The sequence below is a fragment of the Silene latifolia genome, chromosome X, assembly GCF_048544455.1.
Source record: "Silene latifolia isolate original U9 population chromosome X, ASM4854445v1, whole genome shotgun sequence".
In the NCBI taxonomy this organism is placed as follows: Eukaryota; Viridiplantae; Streptophyta; class Magnoliopsida; order Caryophyllales; family Caryophyllaceae; genus Silene; species Silene latifolia.
Window position 1 is genome coordinate 260,072,778 of NC_133537.1, and position 17,384 is coordinate 260,090,161.

Sequence of the window (17,384 nt, forward strand, 5' to 3'; positions counted from 1 at the left end):
TCGATTGGCATTCTGCCAAGGAGCGTGTCAAAGAAGTTTCATAACTGTATGTCGATTGACATTCCGTGGCTGCATGTCTGACACGTGGCTTGGCATTGATTGGTTGACGCTTCATGGGCTTTGCCCTGATTGGTCCATTTCATGGGCTTTGCTCTATAAATAGAGCAGTTAGCCCCTGATTTTGGCCACCAAAAATTCATTTTCTCAAAAAATTTTCTTCTCTCTAGCTTTCTTCGAAGAAACTTCTCTCTAGTCTTCAAAGCGTTACTCGGCGTAACACTTTTCCAAGGTAAACAAACAAATTTTTTAACTTTTATTTGTTAAGTATTTGTTGTCATGTCTTCTGCTGATGCTGGACCCAGTACTTCTGCGCCGGGGGGCGAACCGTCGCATCCTGATGAGCAGGAGCCACTTGCCGTCACCCCGATAAGGTTTGGGAGCCCCAGGTCTCCTTCTCCTGAAATTGATGAGAGATAGTTGGAGGGTATTGATGATGATGATGATGATGATGATGAGGCGACCCGTTCTGTCGTAAGGAGGCCGCTTGTTTCGGGTCACGGTGATGCCTGCTCGATCAGTCCTGATCGTGCCTGGACGAATAAGTTCGCTAGCTGCTCCGGCTCTGAACTTTTTGAACACCATTTCTCCTTCGGCAGGGGGTATAAAATTGTTATCCCTGAGGAGGGTCAGGTCGTCTGTTGCCCTCCTGAGGGTTGTATCGGCGTATATATCAGACACCTGGAGTATGGGCTCCGGTTTCCTCTGAATGAATACGTTGCTGCCATTATTAAAGCCATGAATGTCGCCGTGGCCCAACTGCATCCGTTGGCCATTAGGACAATTGTTGGTTTTGTATGGTTGTGTCTTTTCAAAGGGGAGGCCCCAACGGTGAACCTCTTTCGCCGGCTTCACCACCTTCGACAGAATGTCCTAGGTGGCACGGGGTGGTATAGCATACAGACTGAGCCGGGTTATATCACCGTCTCTAAGCTTACTTCTTGCAAGGACTGGAAGGGGCGGTGGGTATACGTTGAGGTTCCGGAGGACTATCCGCTGCCCCGGTCCTTTCAGAGCCGCGTCAATTTGCGGTGTGAGAACCAAGGGGAGCATGACAAATATGTCTCCCGGAGTAAGCTTAAGATGGACGCCAGCAGGGTCTATCTAAATGAGGACGAAAAACGGGCAATGAAGCTGTTTGAGGCTGAGAAGGATGGGACGCCGAAGGGATGGATGCCCCCGACGCAGATCGTTCTTCAGGATGAGCTGCTCTGCCACGTCGGCCTCATACCGGCCCTCGTACAGGGTGAGTGGGGTCGGTGTGAGGCCCATCTTTGCTTTTTATGTTTATGTTTTTGAACTTATTTTATTTCTTTTGCTTAACTCCTGCTTCGTTTCTTTTGCAGACCGATTTGGCCCGGGGCTGTCTGTCTCCGTCCTCGAGAGGTTGGGACTTGACGAGAACGGGAGAGTTGTTGAGTTGCATCCTAAGGCCGCGGCACGTGATCGCAAACCGGCCCCAAACGAACTTATGGAGCAGCAGTTGAAGGCACTGGATGTGACGGTGGCTCAGGTGCGGATTGCCGATAACGTGTCGCGCCGGAGATCAAAGACAACGTCTGCGGCGGCAACGGTGTCAACCCCAGCTCAATCTTCAGTCCCTGAGGTCTAAAAGGAGCAGGTGGTGGTGGTCGTCGATGTTGAAGAGGAGGTCACCGTTGCTGAGGGTCCTCCTCTTTCAAATAAGAGAAAAGTGACAGCGTCTCTGCCTAGCCGCATTATTCGAGGCCTTCAGGTAAAGAAAAGGGTCCTCCAACCAAGAAGGCCAAGGTGGTACGGATCTAACCTATGGCTCGATTTAGTTGGTTCATTAGGCGTTCTCGATGACAAGCTTTCGACATGTCAATGAATGTTGACATGGATGCTTTGTCCGAATTTTTTGTAGATCAACCGCCATTGTCCCTCTCACCGAACGGCAATTGGAGAAGCGGCTGTGCAAGGGCAATCAAAATGTCACCGTCGACTCCTCGTACGAAGCCTTCCCCGCCCGAGATTAGGGCGGAAGGCATAAGGTTGTCCAAGATGCTGGCGAAGTGGACTGAACTAGCCGACGCTCACATTATGGAGCAAGAAAAGACCATGGCTGAAGCTGCCCCTGTGCTTGAACGGCTTAGGCTCGAGCTTGATGCCTCTAAGCAAGAGGCCGAGAAGGCGAAGAAGGACTTCCAGGCCGCCGAAAATGATTTCCTCGCTGAGCGAAAGCTTAGGGAGGACGCTGAGAAGGCGGTCCTAGCCGAGAGGGCAAAGGTTGAGGCAGTACTGGCTGGTGCCGCTAAGCTGCGGGAGGAGCGGGACAAGCTTCAGGGTGGTTACGACGCTGCGGTTGATAAGAGGGAAGAATGGAAGTCTTTGTATTCGGCTCAGGCGAAGGGGCACAAGAATTCAAGGGCCATCCTTGCTCAGAGGGAGAAGGACATTGAGACGCTCCAAACTGCCATTATCCCTGAGATGTGTGCCGCACAGGGACCAAGTCAAGAGGCCGCCGGGGAGGCAATCAAAGAGCTCGTTCTGAAGGCTCCTTCCCGTGGCAAGAATTTGACCGCACGGATGAGAAGGCCGATCTTTGCGGAGAAGGCGTAGGCGGCGAAGGCCGCTCGGGAAGCCGAGGCCAAGGCGGCCCATGCCGCAAAGGTGAAGGAGGCGAGAGAGGATCTTTGAAAGGGCAAGGGCACGTGAAGCCGCCAAGCCTTCTTCCGGGCCGGCCACCAAAGATGATCTTCTGCTGGCCGCTGGTGGCGAGCAAGCAAGCATAGGGAGACGGGCGGTCGTCACGGACTCATCCGGCCCTTCGGATAGCTTCACTTCGGGGCCAACTTATGAGCCTTCTCTCCCTGCCATCCTTTTGGCGCTTCATTGTCTCAATGTGATACTTTTTGTTGTTCCTTCTTCTTTTTTTTGTAAAACTTTGGTAGATTGAGTTTAGGCTATCCTTATTGGGACGGCCGTCGACTTCGTTTTGTATCACCTGTAAACATGTTTAATAAAGTTTGTTTATTTGCCCTCGGCTTGGCCGGGGCTTTGATCACAATCCTTCATTCAGTTGTCTTCTTTCGTTATTAATTGAGCGCTTTTTTTCCGTTTTTACCTTCGGCTTAGCCGAGGCAGTTAGAATGCGTATCTCAACTGTACTTAACGTTTTTAAACATGTTGGCACGTCGGTCGCTTCCTCCTTCACTCTCGGTCTGGCCGAGGCGTCAGATTTGCGCTTCCCAACCGCCGTTGTGAACATGTTAGCGTATCGGTCGTTGTGTCCTCGTCACTCCCGGCTTTGGCCGAGGCAATCGAGGTTACGGCTCGACAGCGTTCGTATCTATAGACTATATTGATCGCTTCCTCGTTCACCCTTGGTCTGGCCGAGGCGTCAGATTTGCGTCTCAACTGTACTTATACGTTCTTAAGCATATTGGTCGCTTTCGCGAGTATCAACTACTGTTGGCAGATCGCGTTTCCCTCGTCACTCCCGGCTTTGGCCGAGGCAATCGAGTTTACGTTTTGACTGCTTTCCGTATCTAGATATATTGATCGCTTCCTCTGCCACTCCCGGAGTGGCCGGGGCGGTCAGATTTGCGTTTCTCAACAGTGCTCATACGCTCTTCTTCTTGGGTAGTGACTGCCAGGCTTTGCCGCGGCGTCTACTTTGGTAGGACTATGGAGGGGGACTCTTCATTTTGATGGAAAACTTGGAACACTTTTCATTAGATATAATCATGCGTTGGGGTGCCCACAATGGTCTCGGACACCTCCGCCGCTATATGAAGTATTTTCTAAGGTTGTCGGTGTTCCAGTGGCTCATTAGAGGCACACCCTCCATGTCTGTCAGCCGGTATGTACCCGACCTCATTTCTTCAACCACTTTGTAGGGTCCTTCCCAGTTGGCCGTCATTTTGCCATGGATGTTTCCTTTGTTGGTGGCGGCCGACTTTCTTAGGACTAGATCTCCTACTCTTAAGTCCCTTTTGTGGACCCTTCGGTTGTAGGTTCTTCTCATTCTGTTTTGGTAAACGGCTAAGTTGAGCCGTGCCGTGTCTCAACTCTCTTCGACCAGGTCTAGGGAGGCTTTCAGGCCTTCCTCATTTTCGACTGGGTCAAAGGTTTGCGTTCTAAATGTAGGCACCGTTGCTTCAATTGGCCGGACGGCCTCAGAACCATAGACTAGGTGAAATGGACTGTACCATGTTGCTTCTTTTTCCGTGGTTCGAAGTGACCACAGGACGCCGGGTAGTTCATCAGCCCACCTCCCTTTTAGATCTTCAACCTTCTTTTTCCATCCGTTCAATATTGTTTTATTAGCCGCCTCCGCCCGCCCGTTGCTCGAGGGTGGCGGGACGGAGGAGTATGCGAATTTGATACCGAGCTCTTCCAGCCAGTTCATCACCATGTCACTCCAAAACTCTCGGCCGTGGTCAAATACCATGACTTGGGGTAACCCAAAACGAGTTATGATGTTCTCCCACATTACCTTTCTTACGGCCGCTGTGGTCTTGGCAGGTACGGCGACAGCTTCGACCCATTTGGTGAAGTAGTCAACGGCGACGATGAGGTACTTCCTTCCTCCGGAAGCCGTTGGAAATGGCCCTAATAAATCCATCCCCCACTGTGCAAATGGTAGGGGGCTAAGTACTGGTTGCAAGTCTCGGGAAGGTGCGTGTATCACCGGAGCATGCATCCGGCGGTTCTTGCACTTCTTGGTCTTAACTCTGGAATCCTCAAGCATGGTAGGCCAGAAGTAGCCGGCTCGGAGAGCTTTGTGGGCTAGCGTTCTTGCCCCCATGTGATGTCCACATATGCCTTCGTGAATTTCTGTCAGTATGAGCCCCGTGTCGGCTAGGCCGACACATTTTAAAAGTGGTCTTATTACGGACCTTCTATACAATTCTCCTTCAAATACCAAGTACCTTGCGGCGATCCTTTTTATCTTATGAGAGAGACTGCGGTCCTCCGGTAACTCTTTTGTTAGTTTGTATTTCATTATCGGAGTCATCCACGCGTCTCGGCTTTATGTCGCCCACCATGCCGACGGTCTCGGTGATGCTTTTAGCATTCCGATATCCACCAAAGACGGTTTGGTGACATTCTTGATGGTTGAATCGGCAAGTTTTGAGAGAGCGTCGGCTCGCTTATTCTCGGACACTGGGATGCATTGGATTTGGAAAGATTTCAATTTTGCGGTGTCGGCTTTTACTCTTTCCAGGTACCTTACCATCCCGTCGTCTCGAGCCTCATACTCTCTCTCGATTTGGTTAGTCACCAATAGTGAGTCTGTCTTCCACACAATGTGTTCCGCCCCGGCAGCTCTAGCTAGCTCGACTCCAGTTATCACCGCCTCGTATTCGGATTCGTTGTTTGAGGCCGAGAAGGTAAACTTCAAGGCATACTCAAACTCGTCCCCGTTTGGGCTGATGATAAGTATGCCGGCTCCTGAGCTGTTCGCCGTAGAGGACCCATCGGTATATACTTCCCATACGCCGGGCAGTGATTCTTCTTGGTATGTGCACTCGGCCAGGAAGTCTGGAAGTGCCTGCCCCTTTATCGAGGGCCTCGGCCTGTATTGAATGCCGAAGCCGGATAGCTCTACTGCCCATTTGATGAGCCTGCCGGATTGTTCGAATTTTTCCAATGCTTTCTCCAATGGTTGGTCGGTTAAGACCGTCACGGGATGCGCGTCGAAGTAAGGTTTCAGTTTCCTTGCGGCAACGACGACAGCAAAGGCTGCTTTTTCAATCAGTGGGTAATTTCTTTCGATGGGCAGCAGTGTATGGCTGACAAAGTAGATTGGGTGTTGCTGCTTGTCTTCTTCTCTGACGATTACGGCACTGACCGTGGCCGAGGCAGCTGCTATGTATAGATATAGCGTCTCCCCCAGCATCGGCCTGGACAGGGTTGGGAGAGTTAGAAAATGAGTGCTCTGTTCCTCCCCCCAGCTGAAGTCTTTATTCCCCTTCAACACTTTGAAGAATGGGGTCCACTTGTCGGCTGACCGGGAGATGAAACGGGCGAGAGCCGCCATCCTCCCGGTCAGCATCATAACCTCCTTTCGATTCCTCGGCTCCGGTAGGTCCAGTATTGCTTGGATTTTCTCTGGATTGGCATCAATTCCCCTGGCGCTGACAAGCACGCCGAGGAACTTACCTGCCCGGACACCGAAGTTGCATTTCATTGGGTTAAGTTTCATCTTGTATTTCCTTAGTGAACAAAATGTTTCGCTCAAGTCGGCCAAGTGCTCACTGTCAGACTTGCTTTTTACAATAGCATCGTCGACGTAAGCCTCGATGTTTCGCCCTTTTTGATCTTGAAACACTTTGTCCACCAGCCTAGTGTAAGTTGCGCCAGCGTTTTTCCAACCAAACGGCATCATTTTATACATGTATGTGTCGTGTATGGTGATGAATGCGCACTTAGGCATGTCTTCTTCGGCCATGAATACCTGATGGTATCCTGAGAAGGCGTCTAGCAGGCTCAGCATAGTGTAGCCTGCCGTTGCGTCAATTAAGCTATCTATTCGAGGCAAGGGATAACAATCTTTAGGGCATGCTTTATTAAGATTTGTAAAATCAACACACATCCTCCACCCCCCTGATGACTTCTTTACCATTACAACATTTGCTAGCCACTCAGGGTAAGTACAAGGCATGATAAAGCCCGCCTCTAACAATTTGTCTACCTCGGCCTTGATGGCCTCGTCTTTCTCGGCCGAGGAGTTCCTCATCTTCTGCTTGACAGGGCGAGCGTTGGAGAGTACGTTCAGCTTGTGAACGATCACCTCTCGGCTCACGCCTGGCATCTCGGCGGCTGAGTACGCGAAGACGTCTTTGTTCTTTCTCAGCAGGTCTAGGAGATCGGCTCTGAATTTCGGCTCCAGGCCCACACCGACAGTTACGGTGCGTCCTGTGTCAATTTCTATTTCTTCGGTATCGGCTCCCTCGACCATGCCGACGGTGATCATCGGATCACCCTCCTGTTGTAAGTATGGGCCCCTCCCTTTCTCTGATTTCTTCGCCACTTTGAGGGATTGCATGTTACACCCTCTGGCAGATATTTGGACATTGATGATTTCGTCTCTCTCGTCCTTTGAGACGAGCTTTTGTGCCTCCCTCCGGTGCGAGACATACATCAATGTCAGGGCCCGGATGGACATTACAACATCGGCCTCGCTCAAAGTAACCCGGCCTATCAGAACATTGTAGGCGGACGAACCATCAATGACCACGAACTCAGATAAAACATTCTTGGCCGCATCCGCCTGGCCGAACATCACCGACAACCTGATTGACACCAGGGGTACCAGGCCGGCCCCAGAGAAGCTGTATAGTGGGTTGGTGTAGGGGCTCAAGTCCTCAATCTTCAGATCGAGATTGAGGAAGCATTCCCTGAACATGATGTTCGTGTAGGCGCCTGTATCAATTAGGCACCTCTTAACCAAGTGGTTGGCTATGTCCAGGTGGACTACCAGCGGGTCGCTGTGCGGGGCTACGACTCCTTCGTAGTCCTTCTTTTCGATGGTTATATCGGGGACGGTGGAAGCGGGGATCGCTGTGGTGGGCACAAAGTTGATGGCTTGGTAAAGCTCATTTAGGTGCCGTTTGTGCTCATTAGCCAACCCTCCGTTCTCGTTTCCTCCGATAACAACCTGGATCACTCCCATCCTCTGGAATACTGATTTTCTATTCGCCCCGTCGGAGCTCGTTTCCGGGGTCCCAGCTACATACTTGCTGAGGGCCCCCTTTCGGATCAGCTCCTCGATGAAGTTCTTCAGATGCCGACAGTTGTCGGTCTTATGGCCGGGCTGGCCGTGGTAATCGCAAAATTGGCTTGCGTCGCCTTCCGCCCTCGTCTTGGGGGGTCTTGCCCACTTCTGCCCTTCATTCTTGCTCAGGGCGAAGACCTCGGCTGGAGATTTGACCAGGGGGGGTGAGACCGCTGTACCGCTTCTGGGTGTATGGTCCCGAACTCCCCCCGGCGCCCGCCGAGTTCTGCTTCCTATTAAATCTCTCAGGCCGTGACCGATTCATGTCACGGCGACCTTTATCAGCATTATCCCGGCGGCTCTTCCTTTCTGGGTGCCCAGCTTCAATGTGGCCTACCTAGGTCGTGTGGTAATCCTCCACCTTTACGGCTCGGTCGGCCATCTTTCTGGCGGAGTCGAGGTTGAGGTCCTCGCACTTGATCAGCTCATTTTTGAGCTCGCCTTTCGGGAGGCCTTTCATCAGTGCGAAGGCCGCCAGTTCGGTGTTCAGCTCACGGATCTGCCGAGCTTTTGTGTCGAACCTCTTCACATAGCTTCGTAGAGACTCATCCTCCCCCTGTCGGATAGTGAGGAGATCCGATGTCTCCATGGCCCTTCTCTTGTTGCAGCGCATCGGGCTATGAAGTTATCCTTAGGTCGGCGTAGCAAAGATACCGAACCATTAGGCAGCCCCTTGTACCAACTCTGGGCCATCCCATGCAGGGTTGTTGGGAAGACTCGGCACCATACCTCATCAGGCTGCTCCCATATCGACATGTAAGACTCGAAAGCCTCGGCGTGGTCGGTTGGGTCACTGTCCCCTTTGTATGATAGGGACGGCAGCTTCAGTTTAGTCGGCACCGAGACTTCGAGGACATAGGCACTGAGTGGCTGTCTGACCACGTGTCGAATGACACGCGGCGATCGGCTCCTCGCGACATTAGTCCGGCTTCTCTCCCCGTGGCGGGAAGGGCTTCTTGTCATTGTCCGACTTTGGTGAGTTGGACTTCTTTCTTCATTTCTTCGGGGGTGGCCTCGTTGTTGCCGCGCGACATCGTCCTCCCGCGAGTGGGGGAAGGACTTTGGTCTCGCCATCGGCGCACGGGCTCCGCCGGCGTCCTAGTATGCATGGCTCCTTGTATCGCCCCGGACAAGTTGTTCGGGGTCACTTTATGGGCCCTGGTCACCTGCAGGTGTGCTGCCGTCACCGTCGTTGCGGCGGGGGTGATCGGCGTATTACCCATCAGGTCCAGGAATAGCTTTAGTTTGGCTGCATCGACCACATGTCCCATGACAGTGACTTGGCCGGTAGGCAGCGGTGTTTCTGGTAGTATCGGCATCCCGTACGCCGGTTGAATTACTCGGCCGGTGGGGGACTGCCCGATCTCAGAATTAGGGACTGTGTCATCCTGGTAGAATGCAGTTTCGTCGCTCACAATTATTTCTTGTTGTTTTGACATCTTCCTAGCTTGCTGGGTGGGTTTTTTTTTTTTTTATAAGGGAGGTGACTAGCTTTTAGTAAGTTGTTCCCACAGACGGCGCTAATCAAATTGATGGGGCATATTCTGCACCCGCTGACCGAGTCAACATATTGAGCAAGGTCAAAGCCAAAAGACAGGAAGTCAACGTATTAGACAAAGATAACCGACGCACTGTCGGCTACCATGTCACTTGGGTCTCGGCTGGGCAACTAGCCAGCCGGGAGGCATATCCGCGTACTCATATCTGGCCTCCCCTCGGCATGGAGTCAACCAGGTCCGCCGGCCTGCCATAGGTCCCACGGCCGAGGGTAGATAAGTCTTTCCACCTGCTCTGCCACTTGGCCACTACGTGACAAAAGGTGAAAGTCTATAAATACTCCTCAACCCTCATTGAGAAAACGATCCAATAATCCGCAATTCACCCTAATACTCACTATAAATCTGGTATAAACTCCCTTATCTCTCTACAATATACTTTGCCAAGTAACACACAACTTAATCTCTTTAATTTTATTGACTTGAGCGTCGGAGTGAGTTCGCTCGGTACCAAGCCGAGCCCTCAGTTTGTTCATTGTTTCAGGAGAGGCCGAAAGGAAGAGTCAAGCAAAGTCATCATTCTTCAAGCATACGTGGTAACAAATCCTGCTCCGGAATTACACCCGGAACACTTGGTGTTCATGTCACTACTTTGTGTCTTGACATGGCACGAAGTATTCGAACGGTTTCCAATTTTTCACAATAAACTGGTGGCGACTCCACAAATGCACAAGAAAAGCTTGCTTCGCTTTTCGCCCCATAGGCCCGTGTCCACAGTTTGGCAACTTCGTTGGGGATAATACACTTACGTGTAGCAAAGGGTGAAACTTGAACAAGGTTTGGGAATAGTTTGTACAAGACAATTGTCGATTTTCAGAACTCGGTCTTCCTAGATCGTTTTAATCGGCCTTCCTAGGCCCAACCCAACCCATTCGACCAATCGTCCCGTCTAGACGGTCCAAGTTCTTATTTAGGCCTAAGGATGGATAGCGATTGACGCAACCATACCATGGTACTTACTCTTGTTTGTATCAAGGACTTTCACTACTCGAGGAAATGGACTAGGAATCGGCCTTACTCTTGTTTGGTACGAGCCTCTCCACAGACCCTGGGTTTGATTGTTCGGTATGGCAACCCACCTTTAAGCCAAAACCCTTTTAAATGCACTCAGCATCCCGTTATAATGCCTGTATAAATGCTTGTACCATATGTGACCACCATTTCTAAACAAAACCATGACGATTTTTGTAAAATCAAAATTTCTTTCAAAATGTAAAATTTTTGAACATAAGCCCAATATTAGCGCAAAACCAGTCAAAACTCTGTCCAATTGTCGAGTCAAAATTCGGGCCTCAAAACCCATTTCAAAACCTCACCTCGAGTTCACTCCTACGACTACACAACAGTTGACTAGGACTGACATTTTCAAACTTTGTCATTTCTTCAAAAAGCTCACTTGACACAAGTGGCACACTCCCACTTCACAAGTCAAACCTTTTCTTTGAGTAAGTGTGCTAGAATGGTCGATCGTGTTTTGATTCCTCGTCAATCTCTTATCCAGTTTTCAAGATGCATAGAACTAGTCACGTAAGTGTCAATGGATAAACACTGAATGGTAATGATCTAATCCTAGCCGCGCTCGCTCGTCTCCAAACTTGCCAAGACCAAGTGAATAATCGCCTCAACACGATCGAGGGCCGAATTGTTGCTGTAGAAACTAGGTTGCCTCCTGCAGAAAATGAAATACTTCATGATTTTGTGAATGACTTCGCACGTGAAGATCCACCACCTTTTGTGGGAGCATAAGAGGTCAACCCTCCCATAGATCCAACTACAGCTGAGAAACGACTCCAATACTTGGAGGAACAACTGATGTTTCTCAAAGGGGATGATATCTATAGGGAAAACAATCGCAAGTATGAGGCCGTGAGCTCCAAATTGCCAACCAAATTCAACATGACGGATATCCCGAAATTCAAGAGACATGAAAACCCTTTGAACCATATCCATGCTTGCAAGGATTACATGTCTATCAAAGGCATTAAACCCGAGATGTTCCTAAGGATCTTTCCTTCATCTCTCGACACCATTCCTAAACAATGGTTTTATTCTCTAGAGAAGAAGAAGATTGCCACTTGGGATGATGTCGCGATTGAGTTCGCTAAGCAATATGCAGATAATGCCGAAATCCAAGTCAACATGCGCACTTTAGAGGTTCTTACCCAAAATGACAAAGAAGGTTTCACCGACTTCCTAAGTAGGTGGAGGAAGACTAGTACCCAACTTGTTGAACGTCCAGATGAAGCTACCCTCGTGGAGAAATTCGTGGACAATCTAAAACCCATCTATGCGAGTCATTTGAGGTACCAAAACATTAAGACCTTCAAAGACTTAACTGTACTAGGAACAAGGATCAAGGATGACATCCGTAAAGGGCTCTTGTCCAAAACGGTAGGTCGTGGATACCAAGGCTCAATAAGTCATTCTTACGGCTCTACTAGCAAGACTGATGAAGTTAACCTACTCGAGCTATCTAAGAAAAGTACCCCACCACGAAAATTCACAAATATTGGGGACACATACTCTAATGCTCTAAAGAGACTGATGAAACAGGGTAAGCTTCAACCCATAGGCCCTACACCTGAACCAGAAAAGAAATCCAAGTTCTGGGACGGGAATTCGTATTGCGAATATCACAGGGGCAAGGGACATAATACAGAAAAGTGCTACAAGCTAAAGAATGTGCTTCAAGACATGATTGAAGACGGTCGCCTACCAATACCGCCTGGAGGCAAGCCTAAAAATACTCAGAATCCTCTTGGAGTTCTGATGATTACAAGTGAAGAATCTACCCTAGATTGTTCACACCTTATTTCTCAAGTCGAAGATGAGATCTATGCCATAGAAGAAGAAGGGAACTACTCTACCATTTCCCCAACCATCACCGACTTTATAGCATGGGCAAAGAGTGTGAATAGGCAAGTCTCAGAATTAGAAAGTGTAGTGGAAACCCTACGTGATCCACGTGCAACACCCAAAGAACGTGCGTCACTAAGTTTTTCTCAAAATGCTACAATTCAAGAAGTAGTAGCCGTGGTTGATAAACTAGTCGACCAAATTATCCAATTGGAGGCCGAGATCATGAGGATGAAAGAACTTGCTACCATCAATGGAGTGTGGGCTGACGATGATGAAGATGAGTATCTCACTGAACACTACTTAGTCAAAGTCAGTGAGGAAATAGCCCAAAATAGTGAGGATCAAGATGTAGACCACCTTACTGGTTCGGGACGTCCATACCAAAACACTTCTCAAAATGGTCCCATAACAAATGGTCCAACCAACGTTGTCACATCAAATGATAACGAAGATACCTCTACTAACCATCTGCTAAAGCAACTACAGAAGAGAAAGGCTGATCTTTCAGTCTGGCAACTAGTTGCAAGATCATTCCCACATCGCCAGGCTTTACTGCAAGCCTTGGCCAAACTAACCGTGGCGCATAATTCCACACCCGATGACGTAGTCAACTTGGTCTTCCAAGAATCACCTAAGCTAAGTAACCCTGTTACTTTCTCGGATGAAGATTTACCACCTTTTGGCGCCAATCACAACTTGGCTCTTTACATCACTGTCATTTGTTTGAAGAAGAATGTGCCAATGACTTTGGTAGATGATGGCGCGACAGTTAACGTCATACATTTGAAAACGGCATACAAACTAGGCATGAAAGAGTCGGATTGGACCCCTACCAACCAAGGTGTTCGCGCATATGATGGTACACGACGAAAAGTGGTAGGAATTGTTAACCTGGCCATAGCCACATGGCCGATCGAACGAACAGTCAACTTCCAAATAGTAGACATTGAAGCATCCTTCAACATACTTCTGGGAAGACCTTGGATTCACGCTTCCAAAGCGGTAACATCCACCCTCCACCAGAAGATCAAGATCCCACTAGACGGTAAAGTGGTGACAATCACCTCATCACCCATCAAGGCAGTAATAGAAAAGGGATCAAGTAACCAAGTACTCGCGGATCCAGTGCATGAACTGGGGGGCTTTCATAGCATATACGTCATAAAAAGCGAGTTGGCACCTTTATACTTTAATCCCTACTCCAATTTGGTGGTCAACCACATACTCAAATCCCAAGGATACTTCCCAGGAATGCCTTTGAATCCAATCCGAAGGAACACCTTTGCACCCTATAAAGAAGGCAACTCACAAAAGATACCACTTGGATTAGGGTACAAACCCACTAAAGAGGAAGCTCTCAAGATGCTCGCCCAAGTTAAAAACCGTAAGAACGTGGGAATCCAAATGCAACCCTACTCCCTACCCTAAATGGATACTTCGTTAGGGAAGGAAGTCAAGAACTCTTTCATGGATTTCCCGAACCTTGGCACTATCTCGAAAGGAAGTTAGCCGGAATCGAGATCTTTCACGATTGCTACTTCATTCCTCCAGGAACGGTTCCTACCGTCAAATCTCGTCAAGCACCTTGCTTAGATGAACAAGCTGTTAGCCTACTGTTTGGGGAAGATTGATTTATTAGAGTCGTGCAGGATGAGATCATTACCATGATACTTCAAGACGATCATTTCAACCCTACCGCATTGATCACAGAAACGAACTCAAATCAGCAGAAAGGGTGGAGAAAGTTGATCAAGTGGACGAAAAATCAAGGAAGACTCTTCAAGCTCACCCAGGAGAAGGAGAGATGTTCAAAGGAGAACCAGAAGACGATGAATTCGAGTCAGAGTCAGAGTCGGAGTCTAGAGAAGTCCCTAGAGAGTCTCCTCCTATCGTCACTCCCACTCCCCTTGTTTCTCTTAGCTTAACATCAAATAGTAACAGTAGTTCGGGAAATGTCCCAACAGCTGTCTCTTTACCGCCACTGACTACAGAACAAATGGCTTCTTTGTTTCAACTTTTCTCAAATTTTAATATGAATAAATCAGGTTCTGCTTACTCGTTGTGTTATTCTGAATGCAATTCTGTTTACGATGATAATGAGGATGACCTAGGCCCAGACTCAAGCGAAATATCTCCCTACATAGCCAAAGAAATACTACAAGAGGGGGAAGGGGGACCAGTAATAGAAGATACTGAACCCATCAACGTAGGAATCGAACTAGAACCCCAAGAACTTAGGATAAGAACGACCTTGAGCCCCGCCGAGAGGGCCAGTTTCATAGACCTCCTACACGAGTTCAAAGACGTTTTTGTTTGGTCCTACAAAGACATGCCAGGAATCGACATAGACATCACAGAACATAGGATCCCGATTAAACTAGGTTTCAAAACCGTGAAGCAGAAACTTCGACGAATGAGAACAGAATGGGCTCTTAAGATCAAACAAGAAGTCGACAAACAATTCAAAGCCGGGTTCATCAAAGTTTCCGAGTACTCAGACTGGGTAGCTAACATAGTACCCGTACCCAAAAAGGATGGGAGAATCCGGGTTTGTGTGGATTTTAGAGACCTAAACAAAGCAAGTCCCAAGGATGACTTTCCTCTACCACATATCGACATATTGGTGGATAACACAGCAGATCACGCGCTACTATCTTTCATGGATGGATACGCGGGATATAACCAGATCTAGATGGCCATAGAAGATATGCATAAGACCGCCTTCGTCACTCAATGGGGCACCAATTGCTACACGGTTATGCCATTTGGGCTAATCAATGCTGGAGCTACATATCAACGTACCGCAACTACGCTCTTACATGACATGATGCATAAAGAAGTTGAGGTATGCGTAGACGATATGATTGTCAAGTCCAAGGATAGAGAGGGACACATCGCGAACCTTCGCAAATTCTTCTCAAGGCTACGAAATTACAACATGAGACTCAACCCTCAGAAATGTGCATTCGGGGTAACATCTGGTAAACTCCTAGGATACGTTGTTAGCCAACGAGGAATAGAAATAGACCCTTCCAAGATCAAAGCTCTAATCGAAATGCCGCAACCTCAAACAGAGAAAGAAGTTAGAGGATTCTTAGGTAAGGTGCAATACATAAGTCGATTCATATCGAAACTTACCATGATTTGTGAACCTATCTTCAAAAAGCTAAAGAAAACAGATCACACCATGTGGGATGATGATTGTCAGAAAGAATTCGACCGAATCAAGGAGATACTAGCCAAGCCACCAGTGCTCATGCCACCTCAACGGGATCAACCTCTTGGTTTATATCTCACGGTAACTGAAACATCCATAGGCGCCATGCTTGCCCAAACCGTAGGAAAAGAAGAAAAAGCTATCTACTACCTTAGTAAGAAGTTCTTGGAGTACGAGTGCAAATACACACCACTCGAGAAGACATGCCTCGCTCTTGTGTGCGCAACAAAGAAGCTACGCCATTACATGCTTAGCTACTCCGTCAAAGTATACTTCAAAATGGTTCCTGTCAAATACCTCTTCGACAAACCCGTTCTCAATGGACGCCTAGCGAGATGGACCTTGATGCTCTCAGAGTTTGATCTCAAGTATGTACCCCTGAAAGTTATAAAAGGGCGCACCGTTGCCGAGTTCTTCGCAGAAAATCCCATCAATGATGCACAAACAATAGACACCTGATCATTTCCGGACTAGGATATACTCCAAACTGATGTAGACTCCTGGGACCTTTACTTTTATGGGGCATCGAACTTGAGAGTATTTGGAATAGAAGTATTGCTCATTTCTCCTGAAGGCGAGCATACACCAATATTTGTCAAACTCGACTTCGAGGTGATAAATAACGCGACAGAATATGAAGCTTGTCTTATCGGATTGCAAGCGGCAGTAGGTTTAGGCATCAAGAATCTTCGCGTACATGGAGATTTATCTTTGATCATCAACCAAATTACGGGATCTTGGAAAATTCGAAGTGAAAGCCTAGCACCGTATCAAGCCAGAATAGACCAAGTAGCCAAATTCTTCGATCAAGTAACCTACCTACACCTACCTCGAGAGGAAAATAAATTTGCAGATGCTCTTGCAAAACTTGCATCTTTGATTAACATGCTGGATAATATGGTAGAAATGCCTTTATGCATCGAACGACGGTCAGAACCGGCTTATGTGCACCAAATTACAGAGGAACCTTGGTTCCAAGCAATCCTGAACTTCAAGCTCAATGGCACCCATCCACTAGATATGGACAAGAGGGGACAACGTGCTATATGCTTACTAGATTCCCAATACGTCCTCATGCAGGGAGAATTATATAAGAGGATGCGATTGCATCAAGTATGTCAGACATTGTACGTTGCCTTAATCATTCACAGGCACAAAAAGTGATGGAAGAAGTTCATGATGGAGAATGTGGCCCTCACATGAGTGGACCAATGATGGCAAAAAAATTCACACGTTTAGGGTACTATTGGACCACAATGGAATCCGATTGCATCAAGTATGTCAGACATTGTCATAACTGCCAGATATTCGGGAATGTGCAACACGTCCCTCCTTCATTACTCTACACCATGACATCTCCTTGACAATTTTCTGCTTGGGGAATCGACATCATCAGAAAGATCACGCCAGCCGGAACAGGAGGTCACTGTTTCATTCTAGTGGCTATTGATTATTTCACCAAATGGGTAGAAGCGGCTTCCTACACTAGTCTCACAGCAAAAAACGTGGCAAAGTTCATACAAACCAACATCATTTGTCGATACGGTTGCCCATATGAGATCATTAGTGACCAATGGGTCACATTTCCAGGCTGAGACCGAGCAATTGCTAGCCAAGTACAAAATCAAGCATCACCACTCCTCGCCATATAGACCACAAACTAATGGCGCGGTAGAGGCGGCAAACAATAACGTTGTCACAATCCTCAAGAAAATGATTGACAACTATCGAGATTGGCCAAGCAAGATACCATTTGCCTTATGGGGATATCGCACATCTGTTAGGACGCCCACTGGGGCCACCCCTTTCTATTTGACCTACGACATGGAAGTCGTACAACCAGTCGAGCTCGAAACACCATCTTTGCGTATTTTACTCGAAAGTCAAATCCCGGAAGCCAACTGTAAGAGGGATAGGTATGAAGAACTCATCCTCCTGGATGAATGAAGAC